This window comes from Apodemus sylvaticus, chromosome 5 (genome assembly GCF_947179515.1).
Source record: "Apodemus sylvaticus chromosome 5, mApoSyl1.1, whole genome shotgun sequence".
In the NCBI taxonomy this organism is placed as follows: Eukaryota; Metazoa; Chordata; class Mammalia; order Rodentia; family Muridae; genus Apodemus; species Apodemus sylvaticus.
The window spans coordinates 151,580,243-151,602,455 of NC_067476.1; the positions used below are offsets into that span (position 1 = coordinate 151,580,243).

General features: G+C 43.7%; 1 protein-coding gene and 1 long non-coding RNA gene across 2 annotated transcripts in view; one reads left to right on the top strand and one right to left on the bottom strand.

The window, feature by feature from the left end:
• Positions 1–22,213, top strand: part of Ncoa3 (nuclear receptor coactivator 3) — an 80,144-nt gene that overhangs the window by 18,762 nt on the left and 39,169 nt on the right. The window contains 1 exon segment of the mRNA XM_052184316.1: positions 21,087–21,165. The gene's annotated coding sequence lies outside the window, so the exon portion shown is untranslated.
• LOC127686268 (uncharacterized) lies at positions 10,842–19,055 on the bottom strand. Its single transcript, XR_007978060.1, has 3 exons — positions 18,741–19,055; positions 18,325–18,476; positions 10,842–11,709 (listed from the first exon to the last, which is right to left on the bottom strand). It is a non-coding gene; the product is annotated as an uncharacterized LOC127686268 (long non-coding RNA).

Consider the following 22,213-nt stretch of genomic DNA (forward strand, 5'->3'; position numbering starts at 1 on the left):
TGTACTCGTACTACCCTATACCCTTCTGATGAGATCTCCCTGTTCGGCCTGGAGATGATGATGCTGCCTACCTGGGCCTCCGGAGGTCTCTGACTAAGGGCTCCCACCACCGTGATGCTGGTCTACTGTCTACTGACCTAGGTCAACTTTCGAGTGCTTATAACATTTGAAGTGCCAACAAGGAAATCAGCATCTCAGCATGTTTGTAGCGTTGTAGTGCTCATATGAAGTTATCTCACCTTAAGCTTTGGCCTGTCTCACCGGATGTCTCTCTTCTCCCAAAGGTGGTGGAGACCCCAGGTTATTTACTCTTCCTTTCACTTAATTAGTTATTTTATCTGAATTATTTTTGACATACTCGAATTTTGGAACAGTTTTCAGTTTACATCTAAAGAGGATACTTAAAAAAACCCAACAGTGGAAATTTCCAGCTTTAAAAAAATTTGACTGGTCTAATAACTGCTTTGCAGGAAGAAATATGAAAAGGAACCGCAGACGTTCTGGATGTCAGCCTGTGAAATTTTCCACTATTTCCCATAATAACGCGCAGGCACGCTTATATTCTTGATTCAGTGTGACTGCAGTTGCCTGACTGGAAATTTGAAGCTCCTGTCAGTGGGAAATGGTGTGTGCCACTTATGAGCAGTGCGAAGCAGCACATCCTAGGGGCCGCGCTCGCTCTGGGGTTGCCCGGAGAGACACTGTTGTAAATGCTGAGCTTGGAAGTCGTTTATACATCTCACAATTCCAAATGATTTTGATTATAGTGGATTTACAATACATCTGCCACAACATTTTTTATAGTTTTGTGTAAATGTATAGGATTTTATTTTGTATAAAATGCTCAGAGAAGTAAAACATAAAGATTTGGATAGATCCAGATTTCATTTGGTACAGTTTAGGAATTAGTCAGCGTATTAACTTACTTAGGTCCCTGTCAGTGCCTTAGAAGATCAGCAGGCTTCACACTGAAATCGACCATTCTTTAGAGTGAGGTGAGCGGCTCATCCCGTTGCCCGGGTTGCTTGGTTCTGTAAGGTGGCCAAGATAAATATGGACGAGCAGATCACGAGATACACTGAGACCTCAGCCTGCACGGCTCCATCTCTTACAAGGCTGAGTGGCACTGAGGAAGGGCTGGTCAGGCTTTGTGACTAACTTAGTTACTCTTGAGAGGTAGCGTCACTCTGTTTGGGTTGGCCTGAAACCCAAGGCTCAGGGGATTCAGCCTTCCTCCTCCCTCTTTTTTTATTTTTTTATTTTTTATTTTTTGGTTTATGAGACAAGGTTTCTCTGTGTAGTCCTGACTGTCCTGGAATTCACTCTGTAGACCAGGCTGGCCTCAAACTCAGAGGTCTACCTGCCTCTGCCTCCCGAGTGCTGGGATTAAAAGCCTGGGAAGCTGAGGCAGGAGGATTAACAATTGCTTTGAGGCCAGCCTTGTTTGCAGGTCCAGAACAGCAAGGGTTACATAGTAAAGACTTAGTCTCAAGAGAACACAGAATACAAAGAGAAAAACAAACAATGCCCCCAAACAACAACTAACAAAACCCCCACCCTGCAAACTAAACTTTAAGAACACAGGCACTGCTGCAGTGAAGACTCAGGCTTGAGTGATAACAGATGTGCTTCACACTCTTGAGTTGCTTCCAGTTTAGAAATAAAGCCATATTAATGCACAAGTAACTTTTTCTGGACCGGATAACTGCTGGCTCTACCCTGGTCATTGGGCTCTTCTCCCTGCTCAGTCTCCTCCTTTTGGCTTCAGTGTGTCTTCTGACCTCTTCCTGACTTCCCTTTCCAGCCCTCTCTACATTATCAACCATTTAGCACTTTCTCCTCACCCTGCTTCCCTCCTGGCCTGCAGCCTCCCCCAGCAGCCTCCCCCAGCAGCCTCCTCCAGCAGCCTTCCCTGCCGGCTGCTCACTCTTTTTTTTTGGCGGGGGGGGGGGGGGGGTTGGACTTTGTTTTTGTTTTTGTTTTTGAGACAGGGTTTCTCTGTGTAGCCCTGGCTGTCCTGGAACTCACTCTGTAGACCAGGCTGGCCTCGAACTCAGAAATCTGCCTGTCTCTGCCTCCCAGAGTGCTGGGATTACTGGTGTGCACTATCACCGCCCTGCGGCTGCTCACTCTTAACTACATCTTTACCTTTCTTTGGTGCCTTGCTTGCTAAAATGGCCTGTCTCCAAACTGGCTGATCCCAGCCACCTCCACAGTCCCTTCAACTCGAGCTCCCTAGGTAGGTAGGTAGGTCTGTCTGACTGTCTTTGTTTCTCTTTGTGTGTGTTTGTGATCAATACCAGGGCTTCCTGCATACTAGGTAAGTGGTCTGGTATTATGTTTTATTCCTAACACTGGAGTTTATATTTTAGTTATGTTGCGGAAGCCAGGGTGTGTCCAGGTCAGTGGGGGCGGGGGTGACAGGGGCGAGTCACGGGTGGAGCCACAGGCCTTGCCCACTGGGTGAACATTCCAGCCGGAGCTAGGGCTTCAACACTTGCATCTGAGATGCTCTTTCCATTCTATAGTTGAGCTGGCTTCAAACCTATTATGCTCTTATGTCCGGCCCCCACGTTCTGCTATCTGGTTTGCCTCACCATACTCAGCAAGACTTTGACTTTCATTTTTGAACAAAATGGGGGAACTGAGAAGATTTAAAAATCATTTTTTTGCCTTTTGTTTATAAAAAGACCTTTGATTTTATTTCCCCCTTAAAGCCTTTCTTTTCTTTCTTTCTTTCTTTCTTTCTTTCTTTCTTTCTTTCTTTCTTTCTTTCTTTCTTTCTTTCTTTCTTTCTTCTTCCTCTTCCTCTTCCTCTTCCTCTTCCTTCTTCCTTCTTCCTTCTTCCTTCTTCCTTCTTCTTCCTTCTCCTTCCCCTTCTCCTTCCTCCTCCTCCTCCTCTTCTTCTTCTTCTTATTTATTTACTATTTTATGTGAGTAGACTGTAACTGTCTTTAGACACCAGAGGAGGATGTCAGATCTCATTATGGATGGTTGTGAGCCACCTTGTGGTTGCTGGGATTTGAACTCAGGACCTTTGGAAGAACAGTCAGTGCTCTTAACTGCTGATCTATCTCATCAGCCTTTCTTTTTCTTTTTTCTTTTTTTAAATAAAAGTGATAAATTCCTGTTCCTGTGGAAAACAGAATAACACAGAGAAAGAAAATAAGAAGAGGTTGCTCAGTGGTTACGGACACTTTCTGTAGCAAGGTAAAGTGGTGCACACCATTAATCCCAGCATGCAGGCTGGTCTCTGAATTTTTGGAGCTGGGCTGGTTTATATAAGGAGTTCCTGGACATCCAGGGCTACATGGAAAGACCCTGTCTTAAAAGAGAGAGAGAGAGAGAGAGAGAGAGAGAGAGAGAGAGAGAATGAATGAATGAGGACCCTAGTTTGGTTTCTATCACACATCATCAGGTGGCTCCCTACCGCCTGCTCTAAGTCTACGGGATCTGGCGCCCCCTTCAGTCCTCTGTGGGCCCTGCATGTACATAGTGCATAGTAAACCTATACAGGCACTCACATACACATAAATTAAAAAAAAAACAAACCACAACTTAATTGTGTGTGTGTGTTTGCCTGCCATAGCGTGAGCCTGTGTGTGCCCGTGCGTGTGTGGGTGAGTTAGAAGATAACTTGTGAGAATCAGTTTTGTGTGAATTCTAGGGATTTTTTTTAAACTCAGGTGCCAGGCTTGTGGACGAGCGCTTTCCTCACTGGCCATCTCTCTAGGTTTTTTATTTCAACAAAATGTTACCAATTCCTTGATGTCTGTATCAGCACAAAGGCTTATTTTTAAATAATCAATGTTGATTTTCTTTTAATCTGGTAGATGTAAAGCATCTTTGCTTTACATTTGATTGAGTTTGGTTGAGTCTGTCCAGAGAACTTGTTATTCATTATAGACAGTGCCGCACATATTCAAATACCCGACTTTCCTGAATATGTAATGGTGGGATGGCTTACCGAAAACAAATTATTCTTAGGTATTTGGTATTATAGAGATGAAAAGATCCTTGTCTGTTAAATGATGTCGGGGTTAAGTTAGGCTAGCCCTGAACTCTCCTTGGTCTGCTTGGTCTCTCCGGCTCCCTCTCCTTCTTGCTACAGTTGCAAGGCTTTTGAAAGAATGATTAGTAGATACATTTCCAGATAACTTTAAGATACAGACTTTCCTTTGTCTCTTGAGAGGTTTTTCTTCCATAAATAAGAACATTGTTTTTCTCTTTAAAGTGAGTCTCCTGAGGTTTGTTTGTAGAACCTGGAGCCGAGAATGCACCAGAACACCTGCCCTGCCTCTTCACCTTTTCTAACCCTTGCTGCTGGCAAGATTTCTCTCTCACAGATTGCCTCAGTTGCTGTGTTTCTAATTGGATTTTTGGGTTTCTTACCATACACTGGTGTGTGTGTGTGTGTGGTCTTTTGTGTCCTGGACCTTTCTGTGTAACTTGAGTTTTTTCTTTTCTTTTCTTTTTTTAATTTTTAAGATTTCTTCTCTTTCTCTGCCATGTGGATCCTAGGTATTGAACTCAGGTGGTTAAATTTGGGAAAAGCGACTTTTTATCTGCTGAGCTGTCTTTTGCCTCTCCTTGCTGAGATGGGATTGCAGGTACTGAGGGATCCTGCAAGCCAGGACTTCAGCAGTAGGAAAGTGCTTCGCCATTCATTACATCCTCATCACAGGCTTCGTTTGCTTTATCAAAGCCTCCTTTTCAACCTTTGAGACTGCTTTGATTCAGTTGTGAGTTTAGAATTTATTTTAAGACTTATTTATTTTTGGTATGAGTCTTTTGCCTGAGTATATTTAGATTTATAATGTGCATGCTTGTCTTGGTGTGTCAGAAGAGGGAGTTAGATACCCAGGAACTGGAATTTATAGATGGTTGTATGTGGCTAGGTGGGTGCTGGGAATCAAACCTGGGTCCTCCACAAGTGCAGCCTGTACTTTGAACCTTTGGCCCATCTCTCTAGACCACTGTTTCTTAAATAATAGTTGTTGTTGTTGTTGTTGTTAGTGTATGAGTACAAGTGTGTATACTCATACCCATGCATGCCCATGAGGAAACTGGAGCAAGCAATCTTCCTGCGTTGTTCGTATTCCCTGATATTCCCTTGAGATGTGTTTCACTGAACTGAAAGTCTCTATTCTACTTAGGAAAGCAAATGAAAATAACTAGCCAATTAAACTTTTAAACACCGTCACTAATAAGCTACATTATGATTTCAAAATAGGAAAATACCCAAGAACTTCATATAAAATCTTTCTTTGTGTGTGTGCCTGCATGTGTGTCTTTGGTCCCGCGAAGGCCCGAGAAGGGTGTTGGGCTGCAGTTATGGTTGGTTGAGAGAGCCAAACCTGGTCTTCTGCAAGAGCAGCCAGTGCTGGTAAACTCTAGCTGGTGCTCTAGCCTCTGCATATAAAATCCTGGCCGTCACTTTCAGATGAGTGAACCACAGGAGCACGTTGGGCAGCCCAGGAGTTGAGGACACGTATAGAGGAGGCCATGACCTCCTTGTCATGACTCCGTGTTGCTGTAGGCACTAGAGGAAAATTGGCGAATGGCTTGACATTGGTGAGTGGTATAGTCCTAAGGGTTCCTTCTTTTCCTCCTCCTACCCCCTCCACTGTTTTTGTTTTGTATGTGTTTTATTTAGAGACAGGGTTTCTCTGTGTAACAAGCCTTGGCTATCCTGGAACCCACTCTGTAGACCAGGCTGGCCCCCTTCTCTCTTCGTCCTTGTTCTTTCATTAGGGTATAGACTCTGAGCTTTGTGTGTAGGCAAGAACTCTGTTCTGATTTATACCCCTAGCCTAGCATCTTATTTTTGTGTGTGCTTTAACACGTTTATTTTTGTTTTCTTCATTACTTTTTGCTGCATTTTCTAATACAGGTAAAGTGTTCTTTCTAGGAAATAAGCAAATAGTTGGCGCACGGTTCAGATCCCTGGGATTCGCGCTCTGGAGCAGCATTGAGTCAGGCATGCACACGGCCTACCTACTCACTCAGTAGAAGTTAAGAAGGCTTAAACAGCTGGGCAGTGGTGGTGCATGTCTTTAATCCCAGCACTTGGGAGGTGGAGGCAGAGGCAGGCAGATTTCTGAATTCGAGGCCAACCTGGTCTACAGAGTGAGTTCCAGGACAGCCAGGACTACACAGAGAAACCCTGTCTGGAAAAACCAAAAACCAAACCAAACCAAACCAAAACAAAGAAGTCTTAGGGCTGAAGTGATGGCTCAGCAGTTAAAAATACATGTATGTGCTCGTGCAGTTTCGGTTCCCAGTGCCCTCAATGGTAGTTTACAACTATCTGTAGCTCCAATCTTGGGGAATTTGATGCCTCTTCTGACCTTCATTTGCTCCTAAATACATATGGTGTACATACATGTACCCAGTCAGGTGCACAGCACATGTTGATACAAATCTTTTTAAAAGGGGCTAATATATTTATGATGTTCTAGTTCTTTGCATCTTTGTATAAAACAATATATGACCATAGCCTTTTCTTGAGAGGTTAGGGTCTATTTGGGGACATTAGAAATAAACAGGAAAGCTAGATAACTAGAAAAGAATTATTTCAAGGAGTAATGAGATAAATTTAACAAGGCAAATGCAAGATTAATTTGCAATTAAATTGTACAAATAATTGCTTCTAGATGAGGAAGGAGGTTGAAGTTGGTTTGTTTAGGTTAGGATTTAAATATATTTCTGTAATATGTTTTCAGTTGACAGTTTTGCTTTGTGTGTGTGTGTGAGAGAGAACTTGCAAGAGTTGATTCTCTTACTATGTGGGCTTTAGGGATGGAATTCTGGTCAGGCTTGGTAGCAAGTGTCTACCCCCTGAGCAATCTTGCCAGCCTCATTTTCATTATCTGAGCCACTCCTTTGCCCCATGCGCCCCTCCCCCCATCAGATGAAGAAACGGAAATAGGAGATATTTGTCTTTATTCTTATCAACCAAGGTGTGCATATGCATGATTTCCACATATTCATAGACACATGTACATAAATAGCTATTTAAAAGTGAAAAAAGTTTTAATCAGAAACACGCATAATGCATCCCTCAGAGAAGGCTGGAGTGGTTTTGCCTGCTTATGTGTATGTGTACCAGGTGTATGCCTGATGCTTTCAGAGGTCAGAAGAGGGCGTCATATCCCCTGGAAAGGCCATCATATGGTGCTGGGAATTGAACCTGGATCATCTACATTAACCCCTGAACCATTTCTCCAGCCACTGAATCATAAAAGACACTCTTGTGCGGTATGTGAAGGAAGTCTCTGGTTTTAATTTCAACCATGATCTAATCTTAGGGCTGGAACTGTTTCTAGAAATACAGTGACTGGGCCAGTAGGCGTGCCTATGATACTAGAACCAGGAGCTATAGGAGGGTGGGTCAGGAATTTAGGGTCCTCTTCCTTCATAGTAATCTCAAGGCCAGTCTGGATTACTTGATAGTGTGTCTCCAAAAGAGAAAAAAAAAAATCTCTCAGACGCCCCGAGGCATCTCTTCCTCTGAGAGGCACCAGGCATTCAATTATGGAAAGGGCCGGAGTATGAAAAGGCAAGATGAGGGAACCTAATGAGGTGATAGCTGTGGTCTGGAACCTTGATTTGAATGCTACCATAGGCCCCTTTTATAAAAACCATTCATGCTTCCTGCAGCAGCTGGTACAGAAGAGGTAGTTGTTAAAGATTACCCCCTTATCTATAGATAACATGTTTATATTGCCTTTCTTCTCTAAAATTAATTTTACAGAGAGAGAGAGAGAGAGAGAGAGAGAGAGAGAGAGAGAGAAAGAAAGGAATGGGGAGGGAGCTCCAGTTACCAGGTGTCCCCTTTCCACAGCAGCTAGCCACACTGCTGGGAGTGGGGCTTGCTCAGAGACCTGGTCTTGCCTTTCCTGGTGGGCATCCATAATGGTCTAAGAAACCTTTCCTTTCCTTTAAAAATATTTTTTGTGTACGTTATTTTTATGTATATGAGTGTTTTGCCTACATGTATGCCAGTGTACTACATGTGTGGCAGGTGTCCAAGAAGGTCAGAAGAAGATGTCTGATCCCCTGGGACATGTGTAGGTGCTAGGCATTCAATTGCAGTGAATGATTCAGAAGGGTATTCAGATCGGTTTGGTAGCCACAGCTTTAATCTCAGTGCTTGGGAGGCAGAGGCTGGTGGATCCAAGTTCGGGGGAGCAATAGCTACAATAGTGAAACCCTCCCTTAAAAAAAAAAAGCCAAGAGCTTATTTGATTTGTTGCTTGTATTTGTCAAAAGACGGCCTGTGGAGATGGAGATTGGGATGCCTGTTATCCCCCTTGGTTCAGTGTTAACAGATTGGAATGCCGTGTGTGCTCTTTCTTGGAAAGGCAGAACAGAGGCTTGGTGAGAAAGGAGTTGAGCTATTGTACAAAGTCATGACTAATAGAGAGGTTGCCGATGAGTCTGCATGACTTAAACTTGCGCTCTGCCTCTGTGCGGTACTGTTATTTGAAGCACAGTGAGGCATCTCAGTAAGGTTTAGAAGAAGTTTTTATTTTTTGAAAATTTATTTATTTTTACAAGTACAGTGTTGCTGTCTTCAGACACACCAGAAGAGGGCATCAGATCTCATTACAGATAATTGTGAGCTGCCATGTGGTTGCTGGGATTTGAACTCAGGACTTGTGGAAGAGCAGTCAGTGCTCTTAACCACTGAGCCATCTCTCCAGCCCCGAAAATTTATTTTATATGCTTATATGTTTTGCCTTTATGTTTGTCTGTGCACCACATATACACCTGGACCCAGGAAAGTGTTGAAATTATAGATAGTTGTAAGCCAGTATATGGATGCTGGGGCTTAAACCTGGGTCCTCTGGAAGAGCAGCAACCAGTGCTTACACCTTCTGAGTCAGTGATTCTGAATCTTTCTAATGCTCTGACCCTGATACAGTTCCTCATGTTGTGATGGACCCCCCCAGCCACCAAATTATTTCATTGCCACATCCTAACTAATTTTGCTACTGTTGTATTGTAATATAAATATCTAATGCAGGATATCTGATGTGACTCCAAAGGGGTTGAGACTGACAGCTTGAGAACTGTCGCTCTAGCCATCCTTCTAGCCCCACAGAAATTGGTTTTTTTTAATAAATAAGTTAGTTAATTAATTTTTTTTTGAGACAGGGTGGACTTGCCTCTTCTAGGTCTTGCCTCCAACTCAGAGATTTGCCTGTCTCTGCCCCAAGTGCTGGGATTAAAGGTGTATGATATCATTGCCCTGCAGGGAATTGAATTTAAAAACAAACCTCTAGCCAGGCGTGGTGGAATACATATCCCAGTATTCATGAGGCAGAGACAGTTAGCTCTCCTTGAGTTCCAGGTCTTGCTTGCTGATCTTCATAGCTAGTTCTAGGATGGCCAGGGCTCATAGTGAGAGCCTGCCTCAGAAAAAGAAAAGTTATTACTAAGTTATATTTGAGAATGCTTACTAAATTAGTTAATCTTCTGAAACTGTGTGACATGCACAAAACCTTCAAAGGTGTAAAGAGAAAGATAACTTGATTTTAGCGTATCCTTTTTGGCCTTTTTCATGCAGGTTTTCACTATAGAGCCTAGGCTGGTCTTAGAGTCTCAGTTCTCTTAACTGAACCTTCCAGTGTGGGACTGAAGCCTCAGTGCTTGGCTTTAGACTTTCTGTGTCCAAGTGCCATGTATCTATAGAACCTATATAGAGAAATGAGATTATATTGTTTTATAATATGCTGTGAACCTTTTTGACACTATATAGTATATCATGGTATGGGTAGAACTCAATTTTGTAACTTATTTTGGTAGTATAGTGTTGCTATCTTTTTTTTTCTTAATGTAAAATTTTTTTTTTGCCAGGCATGGTGGCACACACTTTTAGTCTCAGCACTTTGAGGCAGAGGCTATGCAGATCTCTGTGAGCTTGAGGCCAGTATGGTCTACATAGGCAGTTCCTGGCATGGCAGCCAGGGCTACATAGAAAGGTCTTGTCTCAGAAAACAACAACAAAAACCTTCATAGTGTCTTATTATGAGGCCCCGATTGGCCTGTGGCTCTCCATGTATACTAGCTTGCGTGTGTGTGCGCGTGTTCTTCCATGTCTGTCCTAGCAGTCTTGGGGGAAATTCCTTTCCCATGCACTCATCTCTGTCAGCACTTGTGGCTTTGCAAACGAATGGTAAATGGGGTGGGGTGGGGTGGGGGAGAATGAACAAATAGATTATATATAGTCAAAATGGAAAAGTGGATAAGATCTCAGTTAACTTTTTTGTATTTAGGCTGATGAAAAACATGAGCTGTTGGGGACACATAGCTTTTCAGGAATATTTTGGTAGCTCTGTGAAAAAATTGTGAAATTGTTCAGTATCTGGTGCTGAGTTTCTGCTGACTGTCGTGATAATAAAATGACTCCTCCCGGCTTTCAGGAAGCACTGCTGGAGGGAACTGGGGACACTAAGTGTGGCAGGCCTTGGTGTGTGTACGCAGTCATGAGTGCACGTTTGTATCTGGATTGAAATCTGCCTCCTTTGTGTTTTCTTCTTTAAGTGCTTGCTGGAAGATAATGTCTTCCCACTCCAGTGTCTGCCTGCCCCTGTGTGGCCCTTCTTTCTCTCCTTTGATGCAGCATACATATACCCCAGGGCTAGCATCCGGCCTGTTGTCCTGCCTTAGACTTCTCAGCCCTGGGATTACCACTGTGCTACCATTCCTGGATGACTCCAAGAACAGTGACGTGGCACTGAGTGTTTTGAGACATTTAAATTTAAATTTCCAAAACAAAATGAATTAGATACTTATTTATTCCCACTTACCAAATAAAGATAATATTTTTTTTTTTGGCCAGATCAGATATATAACTGTGAAGATAATTTGTGTTTTCTCTGAAGAATAATCTGGAAGGTTAATGTAGAGACTTTTTAAAAAGAAACTGTGACACCTTGCCACGCTTGTGGGTGAGGGCCGAGGTTTTCTGTTTTAAAAATCCTTATGCTCTGGGTTGGTCCTTTTGCTGAGGATGAGGCACTTTTGTGGAAGCGTTGCCATGGAGACTGCCTTCCAAGTGCTGCCTCAAGGTCACTCATCACTCTTAGCACTGAGTACTCAGATTTTGTAGATCAAATGGCGTTAATTATTATGTCAACTTACTGGAGCATTTCTAGAAAACCTAACCAGGGCTTCGAATGTTGAAATTTAACCTGCCAGATTAGGAGGTTAGTAACAAATCTATAAAGCCATAGATTATAATACCTTGATTGTAAAAATACAACAACTTAACTTGATTGCATTTAGAGCATCTGCCATACCTCCCTTGGTATTTATTCATTCACAACTGTGATACAGAGTGCCTTAGTATTTATTTCCTCTGGTAAACTGAGCTCTGAGTTGTAGTTTGTTTCATCTGGTAATTAGACGATTGCCCATGTGTTTCCAAACTCAATTTCAGAGGCTTCTGTATCAGGTCATGTGTTCTTTTTGTCTCATGCTCCTGTTAATTTTTCTTGTCCTCAATTTCTAAATTGCAGTCTTTTCATCACGAGTGTCATATGGTTTATAAAGCTGTTTCTTGGGGGAGGAGAACGTGGGGAGACTTGTCCCCTTACATTGGTCTTTCCTGTGGGTTTTGTTCTGGGCAGGGAGGAATCCGAGCCATGTGCTTCCATTAGTGCTTGAAGGTGACTTTGAGATCAGAGCGGAGAATGCTTCCTGTGCGAAGGAAACAAACAGTAAATGCCACTCGCACACCTGACTGACTTGTTCTTTTTTTTTTTTTTTAAAGCTAATTACACTGGTAGTTTTAACTGGTAGCTTTGCTTTTCAGAATTAGACAGATTCGTTCTCATAGGGAGTGGGTTCTCTGTTAGCAGAGCTGACTCCTGTACAGTATCTAGTCGAGATATTTACACTGAGCTCTGTCTATTCGAGGAGATCTGTAAATATTCCATGTAATACCTACCTGCTAATGAGTGTCTCCTTTCTCGGATTTCTGAAGCAGTGTGCTCTTACATGATTACTATGCTAATGGAAAAGTGGAGTTGATTTAAATCCATGGAAGCTGTTAGGGCAGTGAGAGGGCTCAGAGGCTCAAGGTGCTTGCTGCCAAGCATGACTACCCGAGTTTGATCCCTGTGACCCGATGATGGAAGGAGAGAACTGATTCTTATGGGGTTGTCCTGGCCTCCACATTCGTGCCTTCTAAATATATGAAATGAATGAATGAGTGAGTGAATGAATGAATGAATGAAATTAAACCAAATCAAAACAAACGGATTGTGGTATGGCGTGATATGATCTAGAAGAAAGAATGTGGGACATGCCGTGGTCTTGCACTGGTCCTTCTGCCCCCTGATTTGGGAACCTACTCAAGTAGCTGTATTTCATTTCCCATGAAGCATGCAGGGCCCCAGGCCCACTGTGACGTTGCAGAGTCATTGGTTTGTCTAGTAAAACTTGGATTATCTTTGGTAGTGGAGAACTGTTCTACATGCAGTGCAGAGTACCAGATCTTCTAAACTGAGTACTCTCATTTTGTCGGGACAGTCTTACAGTGCTTTTGTTTTCTAGGTACATTTCCGGAGAACAGATGAAGTCTGAGAGTGGCTGGCTATGGAGCAGATAGTTAGCAGGACTTTTCCTTTGAGCCTGTGGGACTTACTGTGCACTCAGGCTGGCCTTGCATTAAGAAGCAGTCAGGGTTGGGTTTTTAGATATGTGCCACTTCATCACACTTTGGGACATATTTTGTGATCAACATTACAGAGAATAAACTATAGAAATACAGAATCTGCATGTCTGACATTTAGTCTGTGTGTGAGTATGTATGCATGTATGTGTGTGTATGTCTGTATGCTCAGGGTGTGACACAGGTGTAGTAAAATGCCTTTCTCTGATGAGCAAGAGGTCTTGCTGCCCAGAAGCTATTGAATAAGAAACGAAAGCCTGGCTAAGCCAATCGTTGTGGTGCACACCTTTTCATTTTAGCACTCAGAAAGTGGAGGCAGGTAATCCTGTGTAAGAATAAGCTTACTTTGAGGCAAGTCTAGTATAGATGAGACCCTTTCATAAAACTATAAAGGATTAAAAAATAAAATTATACCTCTCACAGTGTGTGTGTGTGTGTGTGTGTGTGTGTGTGTGTGTGTGTGTGTGTGTGTGTGTGTGTGTATCAGTCAGGATGGCCTTGAACTCATTATGTAGCCCAGGCCAGCCCCAGCCCAGGACAGTCACGCCTTAACTTCACAGAAACGGTTATTACAGCCATGTTCCCTTGCCTGGCGTTCTTACCTGCATCCACACATTACATTTCTAAAAACTGCATGGATTATTTTGTGCTTATTCTAAACGTCTTCCGCAAAGGTTTCTATTTGTGTTTTGCATGTGTTTATGTGCACCATGTGCATTCAGTGCCCTCATAATCCACAAGAGGACAGACATCAGATCTCTTGGCACTGGAGCTACAGATGGTTTGAGGCACCTGTGCTGCTTGAGTCCTCCAAAGAGTGCCAGTGCTCTAAACTGCTGAGCCATCTCTCCAGCCCTAATGTATTTATTTATTTCCTTCCTTCCTAAATTTTTTTTATTCATCCTTTCTTGTGTATGGGAGCCCATAGGGTATATGTGGAGGTCAGAGGATAACTTTTGGAGTTGGTTCTGTTTCCATAATGGTGGGACCCAGATTTAACTCAGTTGCCAGGGTTGGTGGCAGGTGCCTTTACTCCCTGAGCCATCCCACATGCCCATAACTCTTTTTCTAATTTTTGTTGGGGGGGGGCAGTGTTGGGAAGGGAACTTACAGCTCTGGGCTCTCCTCCCATTCAGTTAACACAGTGCTGTGTGCTGACTGTGCTAGCTCTGTAGCTGAGCCAGTGGAAAGGGTTCAGAGACGGCATTGATAAATACAAGGAACTGTACAGAGGCTCAGGGAAGCACTTGCTTTAATCACAGCACTCCAGAAGCTGAGGCAGGAGCATAAGGCCAGTTCCTACAGCCTGAGCTCAGGACCGCTGCTGCTTAGATCCCCTGGAACTGGAGTTACAGACAGTTGTGAGCTGCCTTGTGAGTTGCCATGTGGGTGCTGGAAATCGAGCTTGGGTCGTCTGGAATTGCAGCCAGAGCTGAGCCCCCTCTCCAGCCTCCAACTTAGAAACTTTCATTGACTATTTTTGTTTAAAATGTTATGACAGGACTTAGAATATTGACTTTTTAAAAATGTGCGTAGATATTGGCTCTAATTAGCTGCATAGCCAGACTGGTTTAAATCTGCTTAGAATACCCTGTTGAGCTACGCCACTGAAGACAGATGGGGTTTTAGCATATCTGAGAATGGCTTCGTCAGAATGCTTCCTCAGCTATGAGAGCTGACATGAGAGTCTTCCCTAATAAGCTAATGTGTTACGACTATAATTTTGTAGTTTTGTAAACAGTGTGTTATTGCCATATGATGTAAAGCTTAAGTTTTCAATACACTCTCTTTCTTCCCAGTTTATGTCCTTATCAGTCCGTGGAGGCCCCGCTGTTTGCATCTCCCCCAGCATTTGGCATGGTCTCGTATGTTCAGCGGGTCTATTCTGCGTATATTAGTATTTCATCTGGGAATTTGCAGTTACTAATGCATTTGAATTTAGTATCTTTTCTTACATGTTTGTGTATGGCAAATTCCTTAGGTCCTACTATGTGGGCTCCAAGGGGATCAGCCTCGATAGCAGCAGCTTTATCTGCTGACCCATGTGGCCTGCCCTTGACTATTGTGTCCATGCGTGTTCTGAGTGCACACGCAGGAGAAGATAATTTCAGGTGTCATGCATAGGAATTATTTGTTTCCTTTGACATAAGGTCTCTCGTTGCCCTGGGACTTAACAGGCTAGATCAGTGAGCCTTCAGAGATTATCTTGTCTCTGCCTTCTAGTGCTGGGATTACTCCCAGTGCTGGTTTGGGTTGTTGTGTTGTTGGTTATGTAACCTGGGACAGAAGGTAATTTGCTTGGTCACGCATCTAAGTTGTCAGAAGCAACATGGGAGTAGCCAGATAGATAGCTTACCCCTCAGTTTAGCTCACTTGAAGACAGTGTGAACCTCTGCTTTAGGCATTATTTTAATTTGAATTTTTATGTATTAAATTTTTATTTGTGTTTGGATGTTCTACCTGCATGTATGTATGTCTTTTTACCGTGTGTGTGTGTGTGTGTGTGTGTTGTGTGTGTGTGTGTTACCTTCAGGTGTCAGAAGAGGGTTTCAGATTCCCTAGAACTGAAGTTAACAGAGTTGTGAGCCCACCATGTGGTGCTCTGAACCCAGGTCCTCTGGGCGAGTAAGCAGTAAGCACTGTTGACCATTGAGCCATCTTCCCAGGCTCCCTCCCTGGTTTTTATAATAGTGAGTTTTGTGTTATACAAACCATTATAAACACAGCTTGGGTGTGGTGGTATGTACTTAGGAGGAGGCGGAGGACTGCCTGGGCTTTATAGTGAGAGCTTGTTCTGCGTAAACAAGACAACAACAGGAACACTGGTGGCGGAGAATGCAGCTCAGAGGTAGAGCCGTGGTCAAGGTCTAGGCTCTACCCCCAGCATGAAACACAAAACAAAACAAAACAAAATAAAACAAAACACAGGTTCAGGCTGGGCCTAGTGGTGCATACCAGATTCTAGAACCTAGGAGCCTGAGGCAGGGCAGGGGGGATTTCCATTTTGAGGCTAGACAGAAGACTAGTGAGGTGAAATCTCATATCTATAGGTAGAATCTGTAAGGAGTTGGGGAAGGGGAAAATATAAAAATATATTGTATAAAAAATTTAAAGATAACAATGTACCTTAAACAAGTAACCAAGATCTGTATCTGGAACATCATAGTTTAATTGATATTTGAAAAACAAAATGAGAACAACAATGCTTTTATAGATGGCCATTATAGAAAATTACAGGAAGATGCGGGTTTCCTGACTGCCTGGTATGTATGTTACCAGCTCACTGAGCAGCGGTGTAGGGTGTAGCTGTGTAGGGTGTAGCGGTGTAGGGTGTAGCGGTGTAGGGTGTAGCGGTGTAGGGTGTAGCGGTGTAGGGTGTAGCGGTGTAGGGTGTAGCGGTGTAGGGTGTAGCGGTGTAGGGTGCAGAGTGGTACAGATGCCGGATGGTTTAGGTTTCCTTGCTGTGCTAGCCGACACTGATTGTTCTCCTTGCCATTGATGTATACATTGAGATTTTTTTTAAAAAAAGATATAACATTTGCATAATGCTATTATGTTAGAAGTCAGTTGCATGTCAGGATAAATTTTTATGAATTACTTTCTAAATAAAAGTTTTGAATGTTTACTCTGAGTTAGACTTTTTCTGGTTTTGGTTGAGGGAACTGCGGAGTCCGTGGTCTGTAAGAGCTTGTCTTCGTTTAGAGGTTTGGGTCACTGTGCACTGCTAGTTCAGTTTATTCTGCTGTCTGGCTTTATTTGTATCATTTTAAGTGGTTAAATTGGTTGTGCCCATTATCAGGAAGGACCCTTCAGATAGAACGTTGACGTGAACATTATGCATATTGAATTACATTTCTGTGTAAAAACACAGAAATATTTTTCATCTTTGTTCCAGGATCCCAGCTTGCCAATCCTTCCTTGCCAAGACAACTGTGTGGAAATGGAATCCACTTGCTTATTAGTAAATAAATGCCCTCACCCCCCCCCCCCCCCCCCCCCCCGCCTCATGCCAGTCTGCCTGCAGCTGCAGTGGTGGGCATTGTTCAGGAAGTGACCTTGGCTCGTATTAATCAAATTCAGAACACACAAAAAAGATTCTCGCTAACATGCTGACTTGATATAAAATTTTGTCCGCAACCATTTTCCTGTGAAACGAGGCCATCCTGAAAAAAAGAGAAGATTCTTCAAATTAAACATGTGCACGGCACACACACAGGCACTTCTGTAAGCCGTGTTAAAAAGAACTAATTAGATGGTATTTTAAAATTAGACTTATAGTTATAAATATAGATTTATAGTTATAAATTTATATCATGGGGGTTTGGAAGTTATTAGAAAATTGTATTTTTTTCAATTTGAAATTATAATATCATTGATTTTATTCATGGGCTAAAACATGTATATCAAGTTGCACTATAGAGTTTCTGTATAATGAAGACAGTGTGTTGTACTCTGGGCCTCTGGTCGTTGTATAGCAAGTGAGACATTATAATCTGTTGGTTACGAATTGTATTTCAGAAATAACTGGTATTTGATGATCTCGGTTGGGATAGAACCTATTATCCTATACTGGATCATTTAAGTAACTGATGGTGGTGCCTCTATGGGTCTCAAATCTAAACTTGTAAAATTTCTAAAATCCAACCAGTTTGTATATGACTCGGCTTCTCTATAAATTAGGATTTTACTAGATCATTTCAATAGGAGAGTTTGTACAGCTGTTGCCTCTTTGTCTGTGGGCTTCAAGGAATGGTGGCTCACACCTTTAATTACAGGACTTTGAGGCTGAGGCAGGAGGATTGCTGCTGTTTTTCTACCATTTGGGGCTATAGAGAGAGATTGTCTTAAACTCCCTTCCACAACCATCCCTTAAAAAAAACATGAAAAGAAAAACAAACAACAACAACAACAACAAAAACAGACCAATAAAGGCCCAAACCGAAACAACCCCAAATTGCCTGCTGGCTTCAAGCTCTTGGCCTTCCATGTCCTGCTTCCTTAGTGCCCTGGAAAGGAGGAGGGAAAGGGGAAATGAGCGGGGCGGGTAGGGTGGGGGCAGGGTGTGGTCACGCCTGCTCTGCCCTCTCCATCCTGGTCCTGTTCACTGTTAGTTCAGAACGCTGAGGGCAGTGGTGAATGGATTAGCGTATTGATTTTTTGCATTTGTAGGAAATTCATATAAAAAGTAGTCAGGAGGCCAGCTCTGCCGAGAGGCTTCGCTTTTCAGTTTGTCCCACTCAGAGGCTGCACTTGGGTCCTGGAGGGCTGGAGAGAACACAGGGACACACGTGGCCCCTGAGAAGCTCTAGCAGTATTCTGTAGACTCCCCTGTGCCAAGGGTGGCAAACTGCAGCTGTGTCCCGAGGGAGTCAGAGCCTAAACACTTTAATTGACTTCATTACCGAGATTCTTCTCAAAGCATTTACAGAGACCTAACCGGGTATCATCTCCTATCATCGTTTCTAAGTTGGTGGAGGAAAATCTTTTCTTAACCTACCCCGATTATTTCTTTGTCTTTATATCATTATCGCTTGGCTTGTTGGATGCTCTAAGATAAAGAAACCTTGACTTGACGGAGAAAAGGGATAATTATCAAATCATTTTTCTGCTCAGACAGCAGTTTAAAATAAATTAGTCACCTGAACTTAGGGTGTCCGATGCCTGTTTTATCTTTCCTTCTTTAGAGAGCAGGAGGAACAGCAGCAGCAGCAGCAGCAGCAGTGCTGGTAGCCAGGGAGTTAATGCTCCCGCAGCCCGAGGGTCAGCACAGTCTCTGTTTGCTGATTGGCTGCTAAAAGGTGAAATTGAAACCACTGTAAACTTTTGACCCTGTAGCAGTTCCTGTGGAAAGCCTTCTACTGGCAGAGTCTGCTCACCCCCCCCCCCCCCACACACACACTCCCACCCCCTTTGCCTGTATTTATTCTGTGTGATCCAGCAGGACTCTTGGCTTTTCAGGGAGGGGAGAGAATGGGTGAGGCAGAGGGAGGGAAGCAGGCCTCCAGGGAGGGAGGGAGGGAAGGAGGAGCTGGAGAGCAAGCAGCTTGCTGACTACCTGCTTCCTTCTGTAGCTCAGTCTTTACCGTCCACAGTCACTCATCGTCTGTGGTCTCTGTCTCAGTTGCTCAGATGGAGAATAGTGTGCTCCCAACTCTGTCCTCTTTTGAGGTGACGTCCCACTGTGTAACTGACTGGCCTGATGTTGGAATTAAAGACATGTGCCCCCGCACCCAGCGTTTTTTAAAAGTTTTTACCTCTCCTTATTTTGCACCCCTCTGAGGCTACATGTAGTCTGTGTTTGAGCAAAATGCATGTCATCACTTCCTGGGTGTGCTGAGCTAACACCTCTCACTTTGTTATTGGAGCTCCGTGCGAGGCTGACGGCTGGGGCCCCATGGTAGAAGAGAGAACAAATATCTGGAAGTTCTTCTTTGACGTCAGCGTTTCTGTGATGGGCGCAATACATAGGCACACATACATATGAATAAATAAAAACATTCTTTAAACTATGTGTTAATCCCGTTTGCCTTTTGTGGGGGGAGGGGGTGTTCTAAGATTGAACCTAGTTTTTTGTACATGTTGGCAAGCCACATTGATCTATGTCTCCAACTCACAATTATTTTTGAGAGAGGATTTGTCTATATAGCCCAGGCTGGCCTTGGACTAACTCTCTTCTGCCTTGGCCTTTGCAGTTTTTGGATTGCAGACGCACATGACTATGCTTGTGTCTCTTGCTTTTCGGTGTGAGGAGTTAACAGGCATTTTGAGTAAATCTGGGTAATATCTGTAGAAATTGCCTGATTTCACTAGATATTTTTGGCAGAGATAAACAGTCTTGAATTTGTTTTAATTTCACATCTTCCTCCCCCATTTATTTATTTGTTTGTTTGTTGTTTTGTTTATTCATTCACATTACATCCCTGTTGCAGCCCCTGTCTCCTCTCAGTCCTCATATGGTCCTCTCCTCTCCCTCCCCTCCCCTTCTCTGTTAAGGGAGAACCCTTGGCACATCAGGTCACTGCAGGACTAGGCACATCCTCTCCCACTGAGAGAGGCCAGACAAGGCAGCCGAGTTAGAGGAGCAGGATCCACAGTTGAGTGACAGTCCCCACTGCAGTTGTTGGGGGACCCATGTGAAGACCAAGCTACACATCTGCCACACATGTGCTGGGGTCCTAGGTCTGGCCCATGCATGCTCTCTGGTTGGTGGCTCAGTCTTGGGAGCCCTCAAGAGCTCCTAATGTCACATGTTAGTAGTCTTCAGGGTTGCCTGTTCTGTTCTGTTCTGTTGACACCCCGCACCCTGTACATCATCCTATCCATAGCACCGCACTCATCCGATGCTCACTTCAGCAGCACCGCTGTTGCTTTAGAAAATTGCAGTGCCTGCTTGCACCTGCTCCTGCCTACAATTGATAGTGGCACCATGACTTTATTTTTATAGTATTTATTTTTATTATTTTGACTTATGTGTATATGTGTGTATCTGAATGCGAGTGCAGTGCTCCCTGAGGCCAGGGATGTAAGATAGGGGTCACAGGTGGCTGTGAGTGGCCTGATGTGGGTATTAGGAAACAAGCTCAGATTTCTTAATATGCTGATATACTATATGAATATTAGACATTTGATACATGCTTTATTATATGCTCTTAACCACTGAGCCATCTGTCCTAGCCTCCTGTGGTTTTTTCCTTTCCCTCCCCTCCTATCCTCTCCCCTCCTCCTTCTTTCCCTTCCCCCTTTTCCCTGTCCTTCTCCCTCTTCCTCCCCAATCTCTGTGGTGTACCCACCCCCAACCCCCCTCCCCCCCACCCCGTCTGGCCTGGAATTTACCCTGTAGTCTAGGCTGGCCTCAAACTGAGAGATCCATCTGCCTTCCTCTGTCTCCCATGTGTTGGGAGTCGAGGTGTGCGCCCCCATGCCTGTTCCATGAATTCTATATGTTGCCATGTGCCAACACAGTACTGGCGTGCAGCAGACAGGCAGCAGCATTTCATTGAGATTTTGGTGCACAGGGTCCTTTCAGGAAACTGCCTTTTCAAAGGCTGTTGCTTTCATGTATCTTTCAGGTTGGGTTTCTCAAGAAGTAAGTTTACACTGTAAGGAATTAAATGACTATAGCAAATTTGAGGTCAGGTTGATCTTTCTCTTGTGCAGGAGTGAGTGCTGGTATATAGTATAAACCCCACTGTCTCCTACATTGCGAATGCTGTGCTTAACTTTAACAAAAATTACAGGTATTGCTATGGCAGAGCAGGTATCTACTGATTCCCAGAGGAGACTGTGTGCATGGTGGCCTTCTCACACGCCAAGGGAGAGATGGGGTAATTTAGGCAGGACTGATAATACAAATGCTTAATTTAAAGAAGAGACAATAACTGCCCCCTTCTTTTGTCCTTAGGATCAAAAGATTTGCTGAACAGTGAAAATCGGTAAAGCCAAGCTCCTAGCCGACCCGCCCTTACTGACCGGGCTGTCAGGTAATTCTTGTGCTTCTTTCACCCGACCAATCGCTGTAATTTTCCTTCTCACTTGACCTGCCTGGAAGCTCTGCTCTCTCTGCTCAATATGCGTCTTACAATGGTGGTTGAGCTAGTGGACCTAGGCCGAGGGAGTGAGCACATAGGTGTGTCCGTCTACACAGACACTCAGAGTGCGGCAGGAGGGAAAGCAGCCCTGCCTGCCTCTCTGTGAATATTTTAAAGGTTTTGGTTAAAATTGGAACCTGCATGGCGTTGCATGCTTTAGTCCCCCAAGAGGCAGGCCAGCCAGGGCTACAAGGTGAATCCTAACCCAGTCTAAAAAAACAAGTTGGAATCAGCCCAACCTGTGTTTGCTCTTTTTCTCAGATTGCTTGTGCGGACAAATGACATTTTATCTACCCCCGTTCTTAACCTTTAACAGTACATCAGAATAGTAAGATGAGGATAGACAACCTGTCTGACTGCCCAGAAAGCAGTTGTGCTTTACCCAGCTAGTGAAGTTTGTATTTATTTTCCCTCAAGTTCTTGCTTAACCAGCCCTGACATCTGGGTCTTCGAATCCCACCCTCATTGGGTACATTTACTAAACAGGCTTTATCTATCTGCTTGGCCGTTTTCCTGTCTTTTGCCTTTGTTCCACTTTCTCTTTCTGATTTTAGCTCTCTGTAGGTCAAGAGCATGGTGATTTCACACTGCATTCACTTCACGACCTCCTGATGTTAGCTGCCCTTGCTACCCATTTGTAATTTTGCTACATGGTTTCGTTGTATTTGTTTTCCTGTTTGTTGCCAAAAAAAACCCCAAACAAAAACAAAAATCCCCACGACAAGGGACATGGCTGGGGTACTGCTCAGTGTTCTTGCCACCTGATGGGAATGCTTCAAGTGTCTAAGCCAAGAGCCTAAACATCTAGCCAGTCAGGAACCTTGCTATCTATTCTGGTTTCTTTTTGTATTGTTTATACTAAAGAATTGATTCGGAGCGGTTGATCTGCCAGGTCCTCTGGGCTTTTGGATGGCGCCACCTACAGCCAGGATAGGTCTTT